The 18,725-nt window shown below is 42.5% G+C and overlaps 1 pseudogene; it reads left to right on the forward strand.

Annotated features, from left to right (window-relative positions):
* The first annotated feature begins 16,932 nt into the window (after positions 1 to 16,932).
* On the forward strand, positions 16,933 to 18,355 carry LOC132485650 (tubulin alpha-1C chain-like; annotated as a pseudogene).
* The last annotated feature ends 370 nt before the right edge of the window (positions 18,356 to 18,725 follow it).

Below are 18,725 nucleotides of genomic sequence, written 5' to 3' on the forward strand. Positions count from 1 at the left end.
CCTGGCAGTCCAGTGGTTGGGACTCCACGCTTCCAATGTGAGGGGCGAGGGTTCGATCCCTGGTTGTGTCACTAGGATCATGCATGTCGTGCGGCACTGCCAAAAAAAAAAAAACCAAAACTAAAAATAGAGTTGCCATATGACCCAGCAATCCTAATCCTGGGCATATAACCAAATAAAACTCTAATTCAAAAAGATACATGCACCCCTATGTTCATAGCAGCACTATTCACAATAGCCAAGACATGGAAACAACCTAACTGTCCAACGATAGATGAATGGATAAAGAAGATGTGGTATATATACACAATGGAATACTACTCAGGTATTAAAAAAGAATGAAATAATGCCATCTGCAGCTACATGGATGTACCCAGAGATTACCATACTAAGTGAAGTAAGTCAGAAAGAGAAAGACAAATACCATATGATACCACTTATACGTGGAATCTAAAATATGACACAAATGAACCTATCTATGAAACAGAAACAAACTCACAGACATAGAGAACAGATTTGTGGTTTCCAAGGGGGAGGGGGGAGTAGAGGAGGGATGGATTGGGAGTTTGGGATTAGCCGATGCAAACTACTATATATAGGATGGATAAACAACGAAGTCCTACTGTATAGCACAGGGAACTATATTCAATATCCTGTGATAAACCATAATGAAAAAGAATATGAAAAAGAATGTATATATATATGTATAACTAACTGCTGTACAGCAGAAATTAACACATTGTACATCAACTATACCTGAATAAAATAAATTTTAAAAATATAAGGTTGGATTTCCCTGGTGGCGCAGTGGTTAAGAATCTGCCTGACAGTGCAGGGGACATGGGTTCGAGCCCTGGTCCAGGAAGATCCCACATGCCGTGAAGCAACTAAGCCCATGAGCAACTACTGAGCCAGCGCTCTAGAGTCCATGAGCCACAACTACTGAGCCCACACACCTAGAGCCCATGCTCCGCAACGAGAGAAGCCACTGCAATGAGAAGCCTGCGCACTGCAACCAAGAGTAGTCCCCACTCGCCACAACTAGAGAAAGCCCGCGCTCAGCAACAAGGACCCAACACAGCCAAAAATAAATAAATGAATAAATAAATTTATTAAAAAAATAATGTGTCTACCTAAGGAAACTACAAAAAGAAAAATGAATTAAATCTAAGTAAACGCAGGAAAAATAATAAAAATTAGAAAATGTAATTGTCGGAAATCAACAGAGATCATTTAAAACAGAAGCAACTTGCCAATTTATACATCTATTACAATACATCCTAACTTAATTTCAAATTTTTACATCTGTTTTAAGTAGAACAGTCCTTTGATTCATCCTCTTAGTTAACCTGTGTAAGGCTTTCCATTACATGTCAAGAATCAGAACACTGAGTAAGGGGAAATATAGAGATAATGACAACATTTGAATAAAGTGCTTTCTTTCTCAAATATTTATTAACCCTTCTATTTTGTATATCAAGTGAATGCCAACAATATTATTTCTCAATTTTTCAAATTTATTCACATTATTCATTTGTGAGTTCATTAATTATAGAAGGAATATACAGTTCTTTTTAGATCCCAATATAATTTGTGAAGAATCCTATGTGATATGATCTAAATTTCAATTAGAGACAAAATTAAAATTACCTAAGAGGTTTATAACTTCTTTGAAAATGGAGACAATCCAAAGGATCAATATATTCTCTGGTTTACTCATCAGGAGCAGGAACATTAATTTAAATGACAGTCATATCATTTGTTAGTCTTCCTTTAATAAGATATATGGATTGATTGATTGATTGATTGCTGTGTTGGGTCTTCGCTGCAGTTCGCGGGCTTCTCACTGTGGTGGCTTCTCTTGTTGTGGAGCACGGCCTCTAGGTGCGCGGGCTTCCGTAGTTGTGGTTTGTGGAGTGCAGGCTCAGTACCTGTGGCACACAGGCTTGGCTGCTCCATGGCATGTGGGATCTTCCTAGACCAGGGCTCGAACCCGTGTCTCCTGCATTTGCAGGCGGATTCTTAATCACTGCGCCACCAGGGAAGTCCCTATTGCATTATTATCTTAAGGAATCTTAATTATAAATAATAAAGGATGTGTATAAATACCACAATCATTTTCTTAGCATTATTAGACACAAACACTACCATGAATTTTAAATCCCAAACTACAATATGAATACTTAGATATTTTGTATATGTATATCCATATGTGTGTGTATCTATTAGTTAACATGTGTAAAAATATACATACCCATATATATACTTGTTAGTATACTATATAGTATGTACATTATATAGATTATATGTATATATATATTAATACACATATGCTCATTAGTCTGGATATGTAGATATCTATATATACTTAGTATATCCATATATAGTATTGAATATATATATCCATATATAGTGAGTATGGATAAATAATATAATATGCCTTTACATTTGACATCTATCACATCAACTGCCTTCACCCATATGAACCTCCTCCATTCTTAAACATACTCCATCCCTGGTCCCTTTGCTTGATTTTCACATATATTCCTCAAGGTATACTAAGAAAATCATCACCTGGCAAGCCTTTGTGACCATCTCTCTCTGACTAAGGAATTCCTTTTAGATACTCTAATATCTCCCTATGCTTAAGTATATCTGAGGACTGGCAGCTATGATATACATCGGTGACTTTCTGTCTCACCTCTTAGAGAAACACATTTCAAATATCATAGAACTGACAGCTGTGCTTTGTATCACTATTTGCCCATCTTGTAAAGCAGTGCTTCTCAAAGTTTAATGTTTACACTGAACACTAGTGCCTTGTTAAAATGCAGATTCTGATTTAGTGGGTCTGGAATGTGGCTTGAAATTCTGTATTTATAACAAGTTTCCAAGTGATGGTGATGGTAATGCTGATGATCCATGAACCACTCTTTGAAAAGCAAGGCTTTGAAGCTGTGATAACAGTGATTGGGATATTCACACCTATGGCCCCAGCATGTGTGCAGTATCTCCAACATGGTAGCACCTCAATAATGTTTGTTGGATGAATGGATAAATGAAATAGTAACAATATCACTAAAATAAATATTTTTGATTCAATGAACCATATTAAATACTTCATACTCTGTGTTCTAATTTATTCTCACAACAGTCACATAAGGTAGGTTTCACTGTTTATAAATAGTCAAGTGGTTTAGAGGGGTAAATTAAATATTTCGTGGTATGTACAAAGAGCTAGGAAATGTCGGATTTCTTGTTCTGACTTCACAATCAACCTTAGTTTATTTTGTAATCTATAATATATTACTACTGTACCTGCCTATTCCTCCTTCTTATAACCACCAAACAACATTTTCAGATAAATTTTTCAAAGAATATGTGTTCTGTGTATTTATATGTTGGTTTACCTTTCTACATGCCTCCGTTTCATCGTTTACATAATTTTAATAATAATAATTCTATTTCATTGTGGTGGTGTAAGGATTCAGGTAGAAGGTCCATGTAAAGCAAATGGTAAAATGTCCAGAATGACATGCATTTAATAACTGGGTGACCTAATCACAGAGAGATGGGTCTGGATCCACAGGCGAATGGTCTCTGTTGAGGGGAGAAAATACAGTATAATTGAGATTTGGTTCTGTTTTTCTTTCATGGAAAATAGTAACTGGCATAAGATATAATGAAATATGACTGTGTTCAATTTATTGTGCAGTTTTTCTTAGAGTAGGTGTGTACAACCAAAGAATGGTGATTTATTTATGGAAAAACAGTGCTCTCTATCTGCTAAAGAACTCAAAACATGTTGGCTGATAAAAGATAAACATGATGGCGTCTTTATATATATACTTTATATATATATATATATATATATAAAGGGGTTAAAAATATCATGAAACCCAAAGTAATAATATAAAATTCATATACCAAAAAATTAGAAAACAATGTAATTGAGGGAAATCAACAGGCATAATTAATAAAACCAAAAGCTGATTCTTTGAGGTTAATAATATTGATAAACATCTAGTCAAGCTAACTGAGAAAAAAGAGGGAAGACAGAAATTACTAATCTTAGAAATGGTGGGGGGGCAGTTAATGAAAATGAAAAAGTACTTTAAAAAACCAACGTCCATTTATAAGAGCAAGCTAGGATAGAGGGGACTTTCTCTTCTTGAGGAGAAACATCCATAAGAAACTTGCAGCTAACTTCATAGTTGATGAGAGACTAGAAGCTTTCTCCTGTTAAGATCAGAAAGAAGGCAAGGATGTGCCCTTTTTCCGAATATCTTTACGTTCTGAATGAACGTGAAACGAATGTCCTCAGAGGAGAACGTCATTAATGTAACGTCACACCTCTGCTCCTGGAGCAGGTGTCTGCAGTTCAAGTCTTGCCTGCAGAGGCTGTGTGCCGTCACAGTGGCATTGAGGTTCCCTGAGGGTAACCAGATAAAGGTGTATCTAAGAGTCACTGAAATAGGCACTGAACAGAACACTGAGTCAAATCTGTGATAACAGGATATTTACCCGTTGCTGAGTGGATGGCGTCAGTAATTTCCATAATGCTGGGGACTGGGAATAGGGGCTTATTTAGTGAGATCAGAGCCTCAAGTTTGCAGCAATCCACTGCGAGGTGTCATTCATTCTTTCCAGGTTTAAGAAAAGGCCAAATCTAGCTGTTCAAAGGAGAAGCACTGGGGATAATGATAATCACTCCTTCACTAAGTAGATTTTGTACAATGGTTTCGTACTTTAAATAATTATAATTTCCTGTATATTATGATGTTTTGACATCAGTCTTTCTAGCTGGGGAGAGACTGACCCCTGGGGTCAGCCACTTCTTGAGATAGCAAAGGGTCCACCTAGAAGCATGCCTTTGATATGCAAGCCAACCAATCCAGAGCCAGGCTTGGCTTTAACCCATCTTTATAAATACCCTACCTGTCCTCAACCCATTTTTATGAATTTTCAATCTTGCCCCCATTCCATAAGGCTGGAGGCCAGATCCAGGGCTCGCACTCTCCTGGGACCCATCAACCATAAATTATCCAAGGGTCAGACAGTTACTCCTCTGGTATGGGAACCATTTGAGCCTAGACTTCACAAACAAACACAAAAAACCCTGTCAGGTGCAGCTGCACACCATTCTATGGACTATTAGTCTTATTACTACTGGTCTGGGTGCTTTCTCACTGGTTTACAATCTGAAGGTCCAGAGCCTACAAGTAAGCCATTGTTTCAACTAAACATGGCAAATGTCAAGATCCATATCAACTGGTGGGGATCCACTTGGAAGGGATACTCCAGTCCCATATCCCAGACAACATCACCATAGCCCAGGAGTTGTGAAAGGAAAATAAAAATGGAGTTGGTATTGCTCTCTAAAATGGAAGCGGGAGGCCATTAAGGCACTGTGACTTATGCACATCTCAGTCTGGATGAAATCTGACCTTTTGACCACTTACTGTCCTAATGAAGTCACCAGAACATCTGCCAGAAACTCAAGATATTTATCAGACCCCTACCCTAAAATAACTAGTGATTCCTGTTGATTAATATATCAACAGGACAAATATCTTCCTGACTCAGAAATTTCAAGTCAGAGTCAATCACAGTTCTCACCAGGAACTTTTAACAACCTCATGGCTTTTTGTGTTTGCAAGTCCCTGACTCTTTCTATTCTCCAGAACATACTTTTGGGGTTACCCAAATCTGTGCTTCCTGAACTGCTTTTTTTGTTTGTTTTTTTTTTGTTTTCAGCTGCGTTGGGTCTTTGTTGCTGCACACAGGCTTTCTCTAGTCGTGGCAAGCGGGCTACTCTTTGTTGTGGTGCACGGGCTTCTCACTGCGGTGGCTTCTCTTGTTGCGGAGCACAGGCTCTAGGCGCATGGGCTTCAGTAGTTGTGACTCATGGGCTCTAGAGCACAGGCTCAGTAGTTGTGGCGCACGGGCTGAGTTGCTCCGCGGCATGTGGGATCTTCCCAGACCAGGGCTCGAACCCGTGTCCCCTGCATTGGTAGGCGTGTTCTTAACCACTGTGCCACCAGGGAAGTCCCTGAACTGCAATTCTTAAGACACCAAATAAACTCTTTTCTTATTTGCAGCCTCCTGCATTATTTTTTGGTTGACAGAGGTCACCACTGGAGAGGACACTGCCTCAAATGACATTGCCCCTGTCCAAGACTTGCCTTTGGAAATGACTTCACCCCCTGCACTGGAGACAACTTCATCCCGACACTAAAACCTCTGCCTCAGTGACCCTATATACTGCCTCTCCTAAAGCACAGATTGGACACAGGACATTTATTGCTTTTTTTTCCCTTTAAGAATTGTGTTATGTTTCTGGGCTCACTGTCTGCTTAGCCCATGATCCTGGTATATTCCTTGCTCTCTGCTAAAATGGACACCGCTTACCCGCCCATGCCTAAAGGGAAGTCTGGCAAAGGTTACTACTATCTGCACCATCCTGAAAATTAATGGAGACCACTGCTTTCCCCAGGAGGCACCTGCCTCTTATCAGTCAACCCCTGGACCCCCTGGTAAGAGAAGCACTCACTCCTCAGTGCTTTCCTCTCCTCCTCTCCTCCAGCTTTCCACCATGATCTCCACAACCACTCCTTTTCTATCATTACATACATATACCACTAATCTTTACAGAAGCCACACGTACTAACTTATTTCGTACCCTCTAATGGAAGAAAGTTTCACATACTGAGGTGTAGGGAAGTCATTCTGGCGTATACATGATTTAACTTGAACTTTTTGCTAACTAAAATACTCTTATGGCCTGTCAAACATACACTGTACATGTGCTTTAGCTATTAAAGGAACTATTAAAGAATAAAGGATGAAGCATTTTGTGCTTTGGATATATGGCCTCCTAGATAGTTAAGATATGCACTAAGGAAGAGTTTCTATGACCCCAGATTCTTGCATCTCCCCACAGATGGAAAAATACTAAAACCATTAACTTGAGATATCTGTTCCTTGTGATGAGCAGTAATCTTTCACCAAGATGTATGCTTGTCTACATATATTTCCCAGCCAAAACAATTCACATATATCCTGGCTCCTCCACTACCTCTTTGGGGCAGTCCCCGCAGAGCTACTGAGAGATGTTTCCCGGGCTATAGTCCTCAGTTTGGCTTGAATAAAACTCTTTTATTTTTTTTTAATGGATGTTCACTTTTTTAATAAATTTACTTATTTTATTTATTTATTTTTGGCTGCATTGGGTCTTTGTTGCCGCACATGGGCTTTCTCTAGTTGCAGCGAGTGGAGGCCACTCTTCATTGTGGTGCACAGCTTCTCATTGTGGTGGCTTCTCTTGTGGAGCACAGGCTCTAGGCATGTGGGCTTCAGTAGTTGTGGCACATGGGCTCAGTAGTTATGGCTCGCGGGCTCTGGAGCGCAGGTTCAGTAGTTGTGGTGCACGGGCTGAGTTGCTCCGCAGCATGTGGGATCTTCCCAGACCAGGGATCAAACCCGTGTCCCCTGCATTGGCAGGAGGATTCTTAACCACTGCGCCATCAGGGAAGTCCCTTTTCTACTCTTATAGATTATGTATTATTTCCATCGACACCTCCAACAACATAGCTTGACCTGAGCATATTCCTAACACAGTTCACAACTCCACCAGGATATATTAGAGCCCCCCACACACAATTTCAGATTGATTTTAGCTAATGCCATACAATGGGAACCTTAATTATGGGCCGGCCTGAGGTCACTACTTGTACTTCTGTTGTATTCCTCCTTTACTCTCATAATAAATTATTTTCTATGCTGTTTAGGGCAACTTATGTCCTACTCTCTTAAAATCTTTACCAATCTATCATCACCCCAAACTTTCTTTAATATGTCAAAACATCAGAGGACCAACTGTATTGTAAATATCTAAAATTTTCTGCGTATTATGATGTTTTGACATCTTATAAAACCTTTCTGTCTGGGGAGAAACTGTCCCTTCCAAGGCTAGGCAGTTTAAGAGGCAGCAAAGGGCCCAGCTGGGAGCATGCCTTTGATATGCAAACTAACGAATTCAGAGCCAGACCTCCTCTGCCTGGCCTGTACCCACCCCCTCACCCCATCCCCAACAATATTCCCTTGCCTGCATCATCCCAGGGCCAGGTGCCAGGCAACTGGGTACCACCCCTGTAGTCCAAAGCCCACCAAAATTATTTAAACTAGCCAATCCTGAACTGTTCACTCTGCCCTGCTTTGCTTTTGCTGGAGGAACCCCCAAGAAAGGCTGTAGCCTAAAGACTATCCACTCCCACCCTCCAGACTTCTGCCTCCTGACTGCCCTGGTATCTTTCCCACATGGCCCTGCACGGGATGGTGTGGCACGCCATGCCTCCTGTCTCTAGAATGGGTGTAGTGTAACTGCCCGACAATAAGGCACATTTTTGACTGTAACATTAGTGCCTGATTTTAAGCTTTTGACTGCTGAGGCATCCATTTCAAAGACATCCATCTTGCCAACTACACAACTATATACAGCCAGGCTGCACCATCCATGAATTCCCTATCTAGAAAGCCCTGGGTGACCCAGGCAACTGACCACTTGAGTCACCCAGCTTTTCCCACCCTGGGTTTTTGTTTTTTGTTTTTTTTTCAATATACTCAAGATTTGTATGTATGTATGTATTTATCTTGGGCTGCGATGGGTCTTTGTTGCTGCATGCGGGCTTTCTCTAGTTGCGGCGAGCGGGGGCTACTCTTCGTTGTGGTGCACGGGCTTAGTTGCTCCACGGCATGGGGGATCTTCCCAGACCAGGGCTCGAACCCGTGTCCCCTGCATTGGCAGGTGGATTCTTAACCACTGTGCTGCCAGGGAAGTCCCCCCACCCTGGGCTTTAATTCTTGCTCTTATGTTTTAAATTCTCCAATAATGGGTGAACCCAAGAAACCCTAGCTACCTTGCCCTTGGACCCCAATAAAGGCTGAGTCTCCTGGTGTGCTCCCCACTACCACCCACAACCCTTGGGCCCAGAACTTGTTAGTAATTAATCTTGTTTTTTCCAATAACCCTGATGGTTGTTGCTGAGATTCATCTTACCATCGTGATAGAACCACAAGGGCCTGTCCAGCAACCACACTGACTCAAGTGGGAATTGTCTATCAGGGCTCGCCACAAGTAGTACAAGCCTAAGTGAGTATCTCAGGCATTCCTGGCTGATCAAATTTTGGCATCACTATTGTAGGCTGAGACCAACATGAAACAGTGTGAGTATAATAAAATGCTTTTTTTTTTCCCCCTGAGCCTCTCCTGTCTCCACCTGTGGCTGCACTTTGACTGACCATCTCAAAGAATATAAATCATTCAAGGCCCTGTCAACTGAAAGAAAAATGCATAATGTAAAAGTTATGAGTTAACTTTTATTCGGGGACCTTACTGAAGACTATAGCCCAGGAGACAGCCTCTCAGAGAGCTCTGAGGAACTGCTCTGAAGAGTAAGGGCAGAGCCAGGATATGTATGAATTTTTTTTGCTGGAAAAAACATGTAGTCAAACATAAAAAAATTACTGCTGGGAATTCCCTGGCGGTCTAGTGGTTAGGACTCCGCGCTTCCACTGCAGGGGCATGGCTTCAATCCCTGGTCGGGGAACTAAGATCCTGCAAGATGTGCCGTATGGCCAAAAAAAAAAAAAAAGATGACTGCTAATCACAAAGAACAGACATCTCAAGTTACTGATTTTAGTGCTTTTCTATGTATGGGAAGACGTAAGAATCTGGGGTCACTGAAATTTTTCTTAGATATGCATCCTAACTATCCCAGGGTCAATATATCCAAAGCACAGAATGTTTCCTGTTTTTCTCCATCCTGAATTCCCCTTAGGATGCACTGTTGGTGGGTGACTCAAGCTAATGGCTTGATACTTGCAGAACTGGAATCACGGGAAACATTTTTTCTTTACAATGCCCCTTTGGGCATAAATCTTATCAAGGTTTGAGAGGCATTTCATGACCAATTTGACCCCTGGTGCTAGGAAGGCTCATTGCTAGGTCAGGTGAGGATCTCGGTGATAGGCTATTCATGTGCTGTATCTGGATTAGACCCTGTTAATAACCTAAAATTCTCTGGATCATCCGTCTTACAAGTCTATTATCAACAAGGAAATGTTTTCCCTTGTTGCTTCTTCCCATATCTACAGTTGCACTATTACAATTAATTTTTTAAATTAATTAATTAATTTATTTTTGGCTGCATTGGGTCTTCATTGCTGCGCACGGACTTTCTCTAGTTGCGGAGAGCGCGGGCTACTCTTCCTTGCAGTGCGTGGCTTCTCACTGCGGTGGCTTCTCGTTGCAGAGCACGGGCTCTAGGCCCGTGGGCTTCAGTAGTTGTGGTTCACGGGCTCTAGAGCATAGGCTCAGTAGTTGTGGCACATGGGCTTAGTTGCTCCGTGGCACGTGGGATCTTCCCGGACCAGGGCTCGAACCCGTGTCCCTTGCATTGGCAGGTGGATTCTTAACCACTGTGCCACCAGGGAAGCCCATACAATTAATTTTATATGGAGCTATAAATGTGATCAATGGCCTCAAGATGTTTAGCCATCATTAATTTTGTCAGAGGCCTGGTTACACATTGGGTAATGCAAGAGACAACCATCCTATAAAACAGACAGGATGTAAGTAATATAGCTAGTAACATTAATAAGGTCATAGTACAACAAAAAGAGATACAAAGCATAAACAGCTTGAAAACAACAAAGAGAGAACAAATTAAAACAATGATTAGTATAGTATAACTAGTTGTAATCTGGATCACAAGAAGTCATCAAGTCCAGAGGGGAGCCAGATGGAGAAGCCAAATTCTGGAGAGATCAGGTAAAGAGAAAAAGATCATCTTCTTTTACAAAGGTATACTTTATCAACTTGCTGCAGGTCATAGTTAGCATAAGAGGAAAGGTTTTCCAGCTTAGTAGTATGATCTACAAGTCATCAGAAACCTGTATTTGTCAAAAAGTCCTTTTATGAAATCTTCCTGAAGATCTTCATTTTATAAAATCATCAGAGTAAAACGATGACTGTAAGTGACAAAAGACTTAAAATGGCTGTCTTACGTCAGTCTCTCAAGGCAATAGAAATAAAAGCGAAAATAAACAAATGGGACCTAATCAAACTTACAAGCTTTTGTACAGAAAAAGAAACCATAAACAATGAAAAGACAATCTATGGACTGGGAGAAAATATTTGCAAATGATATGACCAAGAAGGGCTTAATTTCCAAAATATACAAACAGTTCATACAACTCTAGCAAAAAACAATAACCCAATCAAAAAATGGACAGAAAACTTAGACATTTCTCCAAAGAAGACATACAGATGGCCAACAGGCACACAAAAAGATGCTCAACATCACTAATTATTAGAGAAATGCAAATCAAAACTACAAGGGGGGGGGCCTCCCTGGTGGTGCAGTGGGTAAGAGTCTGCCTGCCAATGCAGGAGACACGGGTTCGAGCCCTGGTCCGGGAAGATCCACATGCCACGGAGCAACTAAGCCTGTGCACCACAACTACTGAGCCCACACTCTAGAACCCATGAGCCACAACTACTGAGCCCTTGTGTCACAACTACTGAAGCCCATGTGCCTAGAGCCCATGCTCCGCAACAAGAGAATCCATCACAAAGAGAAACCCATGCACCGCAATGAAGAGTAGCCCCCGCTCGCTGCAACTAAAGAAAGCCTGCGCAGCAATGAAGACCAAACGCAGCCATAAATAGATAAAAATAAAGTTCCCTTTAAAATACAATAAATAAATAAATTTTAAAAAGTGATTAAAAAAAAATCCTACAATGGGGATGGACTTCCCTGGTGGTGCAGTGGCTAAGACTCTGCGCTCCCAATGCAGGGGGCCCGGGTTCGATCCCTGGTCAGGGAACTAGATCCCACATGCATGCTGCAACTAAGAGTTCGCATGCCACAATTAAGGAGTCCACAAGCTGCAACTAAGGAGCACACCTGCCGCAACTAAGACCTGGCGCAACCAAATAAATAAATATTAAGTTTAATTCTAATCTTCCCTGTGGCACCAGGGAAGCCCTATGAATACTATTTATGATTTCTAAAAACGTGCTTTTGTTAGAAAAATTCTGTGTGACACCAAACATTTTTATTAATAGTCCTAAATATCCTTAGTTTTTCTGTAAAAGGAAGTCTTTGTTCAGTAATTAATGTTTCAGTATCTTATTTTATTTGGGAATGACCTAGATATTTAATAAACTGTCACTTAACTTAGCAAAATTCTAAGGTTTCAACTTAGCAAAAATCTGGAGAAACCATTTTTAAGCAGACATATCATAAAACATATTATTTTAAAGAGTTCACCTAAAAGTTCTTACCCCATTTATATCTATTTATTTGTTCTCAACAATTATATTTAGATTACCCATAAAAACTTCATGAGACAAAGTCAGTCATCTTCCCAAGCTATTTTTATTTTTGCTAATAAATTTTGTAACGGAGATAATATGATCTTATTTGACTTTTAGTAGAGCTAAGTGTAATAAACCTAAGACATGTCTGTATTCAGTAAGCTAAGAAACTTAAACTTTAATAGCAAATATTAATTTGAGTATTTCCTACATCACATGAATTTGAGATTCATTTGGGTTAGTTTCTATTACACTTTAGAAATACTTAATTTATATGTGCTTACTTTTAAGTCAACTAAATAGAGCTCTTTTACAAATTAATTTTGATAATATCATACAGAGGTAGAGACATATCACATCTATAATGTACAAATAGATATAACCAGGGATCTCATAGCTTTATTTTAAAACGTAGTTATGAATCAGGTAACACAATACAAAACTTACTAGTTTATAAATAATAGTTGAAACAAGTTAAGTATATCCACTCAGATGCTAAAGCTTTTTACTATTTGCCGAAAAGACTTATTTTTTTTTTTTTTTTTTTTTTTGGTGGTACGCGGGCCTCTCACCGGTGTGGCCTCTCCCGTTGCGGAGCACAGGCTCCGGACGCGCAGGCTCAGCGGCCATGGCTCACGGGCCTAGCACTCCGAGGCATGTGGGATCTTCCCTGACCGGGGCACGAACCCGTGTCCCCTGCATCGGCAGACGGACTCTCAACCACTGTGCCACCAGGGAAGCCCCCCGAAAAGACTTTTAAGATTTGTATTTGTCCTTTATAAATTCTTGAGGCTGTTAATTAGATTTTAGGTGAGGAACCTTTCCAGCAGTTGGAGTTCAAAAAGGCCTCTTTTTCCTTTTTATTTTTTCTCTGGTTTCAGGTTCTACCTCACTGAGTTAACTCGGCTCAGTCTCAGGTCATGGTGGGCTGTATTTACCTTCCCGATTTGTAGAGATTTCTGAGACAAAGAAAGTTGCTTTTAATTCCCCAAAGAACAGGGCTGCCACCTAAATGATAGCCGAAGACTGATTTGACCAATTACATTTTCTTTAATTTGCTTTTTTTTTTTTTTTTTGCGGTACGCGGGCCTCTCACCGTTGTGGCCTCTCCCCCTGCGGAGCACAGGCTCCGGACGCACAGGCCCAGTGGCCACGGCTCACGGGCCCAGCCGCTCCGCGGCATGTGGGATCCTCCCAGACCGGGGCACGAACCCGTGTCCCCTGCATCGGCAGGCGGACTCTCCACCACTGCGCCACCAGGGAAGCCCTAATTTGCTTTTTTTATCAGTGGGAAGATTTCCAATTAAACTGGAAATCAGAGGATTTCTGTGTTCTAGAACTTTAGGGTTCAATGGATCATGCCTTCAAAAGTTTGCACAAGGCATTTAACAAAGGCACTCTTTCTGAGTGCACAAGTCAAACCCAGACCAATTCATCCTGGGAGCAAAAAAAATTCTTCATTACTGCTTTTATTAGCTTCTGAATATCAGTCCCCAGTTTTTACCCTATACTGTATGGGTTCAGGCCCTATTGGTTTCCTTTAGTATATTTAATTAACATTGCCTGAGGGGCAGATGTATATGCCCTGTCTTATAATACCAGGCAGGGGAAGCATTTCCCAGTGAGACATTATGTCCATCCCCAAAGTGTAATCTGGCAAAAGAGATGTAACCATCTTATATAAAGCCTTTTCAAATACATCAGTTTTTATAAACTTTCATCTCAATTCTATCAACTCTTATACCTTTAACTTTAGCCTCCATTAGGACCGCATGAACAAGTCTTGGTGTCACAAGGAGTCCCAGAAACCTTCTTTTTTATCCCCTGGCCATTTTATCCATTTCTATATAAAAGGCTTTGGGGTCTCTGTTACCCAGCAAGGGCTCGATGCCTGAAGTACACAGAAGCCAATACTATGGCACTGGCTTTTGAGAAAAGAACGTGCTTTATTATAAGGTTGACCAGCAAGGACACACAGGAGGTAGGGCTCAAATATACCTCCCTGATCTGGGGTTTGGTCAAACTTTTACGAGTTAGGGGAAGACAGTCAGGTCGGTATGTGGAAGCACTCGCAGGACAGGTTTCCACTGGAGGGCTTTAGAATTTGGCCATTTATGGTAAGGTGTGGTAAAGTGACTTCAGCACTGTATCTCCCTGGACAACAGACCCTTCGCTTCTGAAAGGGTTCCAGCAGTCAGGTTCCAGTCATGTCTTGGTCCTTCGGTTCTATGCTTGGGGCGGGGGTGGGAGGGTCCTTTGGTTCTGGGTGTTACTTGAGGTCAAAATTTCTCCTCTGCTCATGCTTTGGCTACGTGACTTGCAGTTTTGTTGTGTTGTCTCTGAAAAACAACTCAGTCTCTTGTTAGCAACAGGATACGGCCAGTTTGGGCTGGTTCTGTGGTTATGTCTCCAGTCAGGGGTCGAGTCAAGGAACCCAAGCCCTTTTGTTAATCTTTAACTTGATTAATTGGCTTAACTATTGCCCCAAGCAATTGCTGGTCAGGTATCTCAGTGTAATTTTTTTCCTCCAGTCTTTTAAATTTTTCTAAACTGGGGTAAATAGAGCAGACCTTTTTGGGGTCCTTTAATGTTGCGGGGAGCTTACAGGGGACCCCTTTGGCCCATCCAACCTTAGGCAGGGTTGTATCAAAACCTTTCTTTTCATCTCATCAATGTCTGTTTTACTTATCCCATTTCTTAATAACCATCTAAAGATTTCCATCCTGCTGTGATGAGTCCCTTTAAAATTTCCACCTTATTTGGAAGAAGTCTCTTTACTTTCCGCTCAGCTTCTTCCTAGTCACTTGTTAATCAACCTAATTAACATTAGTTAATGTAATTTTTTTGTTTGTTTTTAAATATTTATTTTATTTGGCTGCATCAGGTCTTAGTTGCGGCATGCGGGATCTTTAGTTGCGGCATGCGGGATCTTTAGTTGCAGCATGCGAACTCTTAGTTGCAGCATGTGGGATCTAGTTCCCTGATCTGGGATCGAACCTGGGCCCTCTTCATTGGGAGCGCAGAGTCTTAGCCACTGGACCACCAGGGAAGTCCTCCTAATGTTTTTATTAACATCAGTAAGACCTGTTGAAGGGAAGCTGAGACCACAAGTAACTTTTTTTGTTCTGTTTTGTTTTAAACTAAAGGAGTTTTTAAGGTTAGCTGGGTTTTTTTTTTGTATTCTCCTTTCAATTGGTGTTTCCATAGGTACCAATAAAACAGCTGTTTATCATGAGAGCACCCTAAAAATTTACCAATTTAGTTTTTCCAATGTAAAGGATCCATTACGTGGCCACTTACAATCAGTATCTTAATAGCAAGTCAAACCAATAAGATACAAGAGGGGGACTTCCCTGGTGGTGCAGTGCTTGGGAATCTGCCTGCCAATGCAGGGGACACGGTTTGATCCCTGGCCTGGGAGGATTCCACATGTTGCAGAGCAACTAAGCCCGTGTGCCACAACTACTGAGCCTGCGCTCTAGAGCCCACTAGCCATAACTACTGAAGGCCAAGCGCCACAACTATTGGAGCCCGCGCACTGCAATGAAGAGTAGCCCCCGCTCACCACAACTAGAGAAAGTCTGAGTGCAATGAAGACCCAAGGCAGCCAAAAAAAAAATAAATAAATAATAAATTAATTTTTAAAAAAAGATGTAAGGGGTATCCCCACAAGAGAATGCAAAGGATGCAGCATTCACAAGATCCAGAAGTTTACTCCCAGGAATTCCCTGGTGGTCCAGTGGTTAGGACTCTGCACTCTCACTGCCTAGGGCTTGGGTTCGATCCCCGGTTGGGGTAGTAAAATCTCACAAGCTGCATGGTGCAGCCAGAAAAAACCCATAAAGTTTACTCCCAAAAATAGTCTAAGAAAGTAAAGACCTTCATTGTCCTTCATTGTATACACAGATACAATGAAGGCTGAAATGAAAAAAGCCCTTTATGGAATGGGAACCCTTATGAAAAATTTTCGAGAGCTGGCACAGCTAAAGAGACTGCTCAGAATCAGAATCCCAGTCTATTCTACTACACCATATATGTACCTTCTGGATGGCAGAGACCAAACTCTCAAAACACAGAACAAAACACCTAAGAAGATCAGGTAGAACATTTACATCGCAAAGGCACAAGGAGAGAAATGCAAGCTCCTGTTCAAGGTCAGAATTTTGAAAAGATGTTTTGTTAGGCCAGCTGTCTCTAACGGCATATGCAAAAACTAATTTTGGAATGAGGCTTAAAAAGAACCCAAGGGGCTTCCCTGGTGGTGCAGTGGTTAAGAATCCACCTGCCAATGCAGGGGACACGGGTTCGAGCCCTGGTCCGGGAAGATCCCACATGCCGTGGAGCAACTAAGCCCACGTGCCACAACTACTGAGCCTGCACTCTAGAGCCCGTGAGCCACAGCTACTGAAGCCCACGTGCCTAGAGCTGTGCTCCACAACAAGAGAAGCCTACTACTTCTCCCCCGGACTCCTTGGTAGTCTGTCAGTGGGAGAGCTTCGTGGCTGTCACCTCGCCTCCTCCAGCCCCGCAGAACCCTACAAGTCTCAGTCATGCGTGAGTGCATCTCCATCCACGTTGGCCAGGCTGGTGTCCAGATCGGCAATGCCTGCCAGAAGCCCTACTGCCTGGAACACGGCATCCAGCCCAATGGCCAGATGCCAAGTGACAAAACTACTGGGGGAGGAGATGACTCCTTCAACACCTTCTTCAGTGAGACAGGCGCTGGCAAGCATATGCCCAGGGCAGTGTTTGTAGACCTGGAACCCACCACGGTCATTGCTGAAGTTCGCATTGGCACCTACCGCCAGCTCTTCCACCCTTAGCAGCTCATCACAAGCAAGGAAGATGCTGCCAATAAGTATGCCCGAGGTCACTACACCATTGGCAAGGAGATCATTGACCTCGTCTTGGACCGAATTCGGAAACTGGCTGACCAGTGCACAGGTCTTCAGGGCTTCTTGGTTTTCCACAGCTTTCTTTGGCGGGGGAACTGGTTCCGGGTTCACCTCCCTGCTGATGGAACGTCTGTCAATTATGGCAAGAGGTCCAAGCTGGAGCTCTCCATTTACCCAGCCCCTCAGGTTTCCACAGCTGTAGTTGAGCCCTACAATTCCATCCTCACCACCTATACCACCCTGGAGCACTCTGATTGCGCCTTCATGGTAGACAATGAGGTCACCTATGACATCTGTCGTAGAAACCTCGATACTGAGTGCCCAATATACACTAATCTTAACCGCCTTACTAGCCAGACTGTGTCCTCCATCACTGCTTCCCTGAGGTTTGATGGAGCCCTAACGTTGACCTGAAAGAATTCCAGACCAACCTGGTGCCCTATCCTCGTATCCACTTCCCTCTGGCCACATATACCTGTTACCTCTGCTGAGAAAGCCTACCATGAACAGCTTACTGTAGCAGAGGTCACCAATGCTTGCTCTGAGCTGGCCAACCAGATGGTGAAATGCGACCCTCGCCATGGTAAATACATGGCTTGCTGCCTGTTGTACCGTGGCGACGTGGTTCCCAAAGATGTCAATGCTGCCATTGCCACCATCAAGACCAAGCGTACCATCCAGTTTGTGGACTGGTGCTCCACTGGCTTCAAAGTTGGCATTAATTACCAGCCTCCCGCTGCGGTACCTGGTGGGGACCTGGCCAAAGTACAGCGAGCTGTGTGCATGCTGAGCAACACCACAGCCATCGCGGAGGCCTGGGCTCGCCTGGACCACAAGTTTGACCTGATGTATGCCAGGCGTGCCTTTGTTCACTGGTACGGGGGTGAGGGCATGGAGGAAGGAGAGTTTTCTGAGGCCCGTGAGGACATGGTTGCCCTTGAGGAGGATTATGAGGAGGTTGGAGCCCATAGTGCGGAGGGAGAAGAGGAGGGTGAAGAATGTTAACTTGTCTGCTGCACTTTTACACTCTTGTCTCGGGACTGTCTTATTTGTGTTCTGTGGGGCTGACCACTGTGGCCCTATCTTGTCAATAAAAGTGATATTTCTGTTTTCAAAAAAAAAAAAAAAAAAAAGAGAAGCCACCGCAATGAGAAGCCCACGCAACACAGCAAAGAGTAGCCCCGGCTCGACACAACTAGAGAAAGCCTGTGTGCAGCAACGAAGACCCAACGCAGCCAAAAATAAATAAATAAATTTATTTATTTATTCATTTTAAAAAAAGAACCCAAGATTTTTTTTTTTTTTTTGTGGTACGTGGGCCTCTCACTGTTGTGGCCTCTCCTTTTGCAGAGCACAGGCTCCGGACGCGCAGGCCCAGCAGCCATGGCTCACGGGCCCAGCCGCTCCGCGGCATGTGGGATCCTCCCGGACCGGGGCATGAACCCGTG

Source organism: Mesoplodon densirostris, chromosome 3 (assembly GCF_025265405.1).
Source record: "Mesoplodon densirostris isolate mMesDen1 chromosome 3, mMesDen1 primary haplotype, whole genome shotgun sequence".
In the NCBI taxonomy this organism is placed as follows: domain Eukaryota; kingdom Metazoa; phylum Chordata; class Mammalia; order Artiodactyla; family Ziphiidae; genus Mesoplodon; species Mesoplodon densirostris.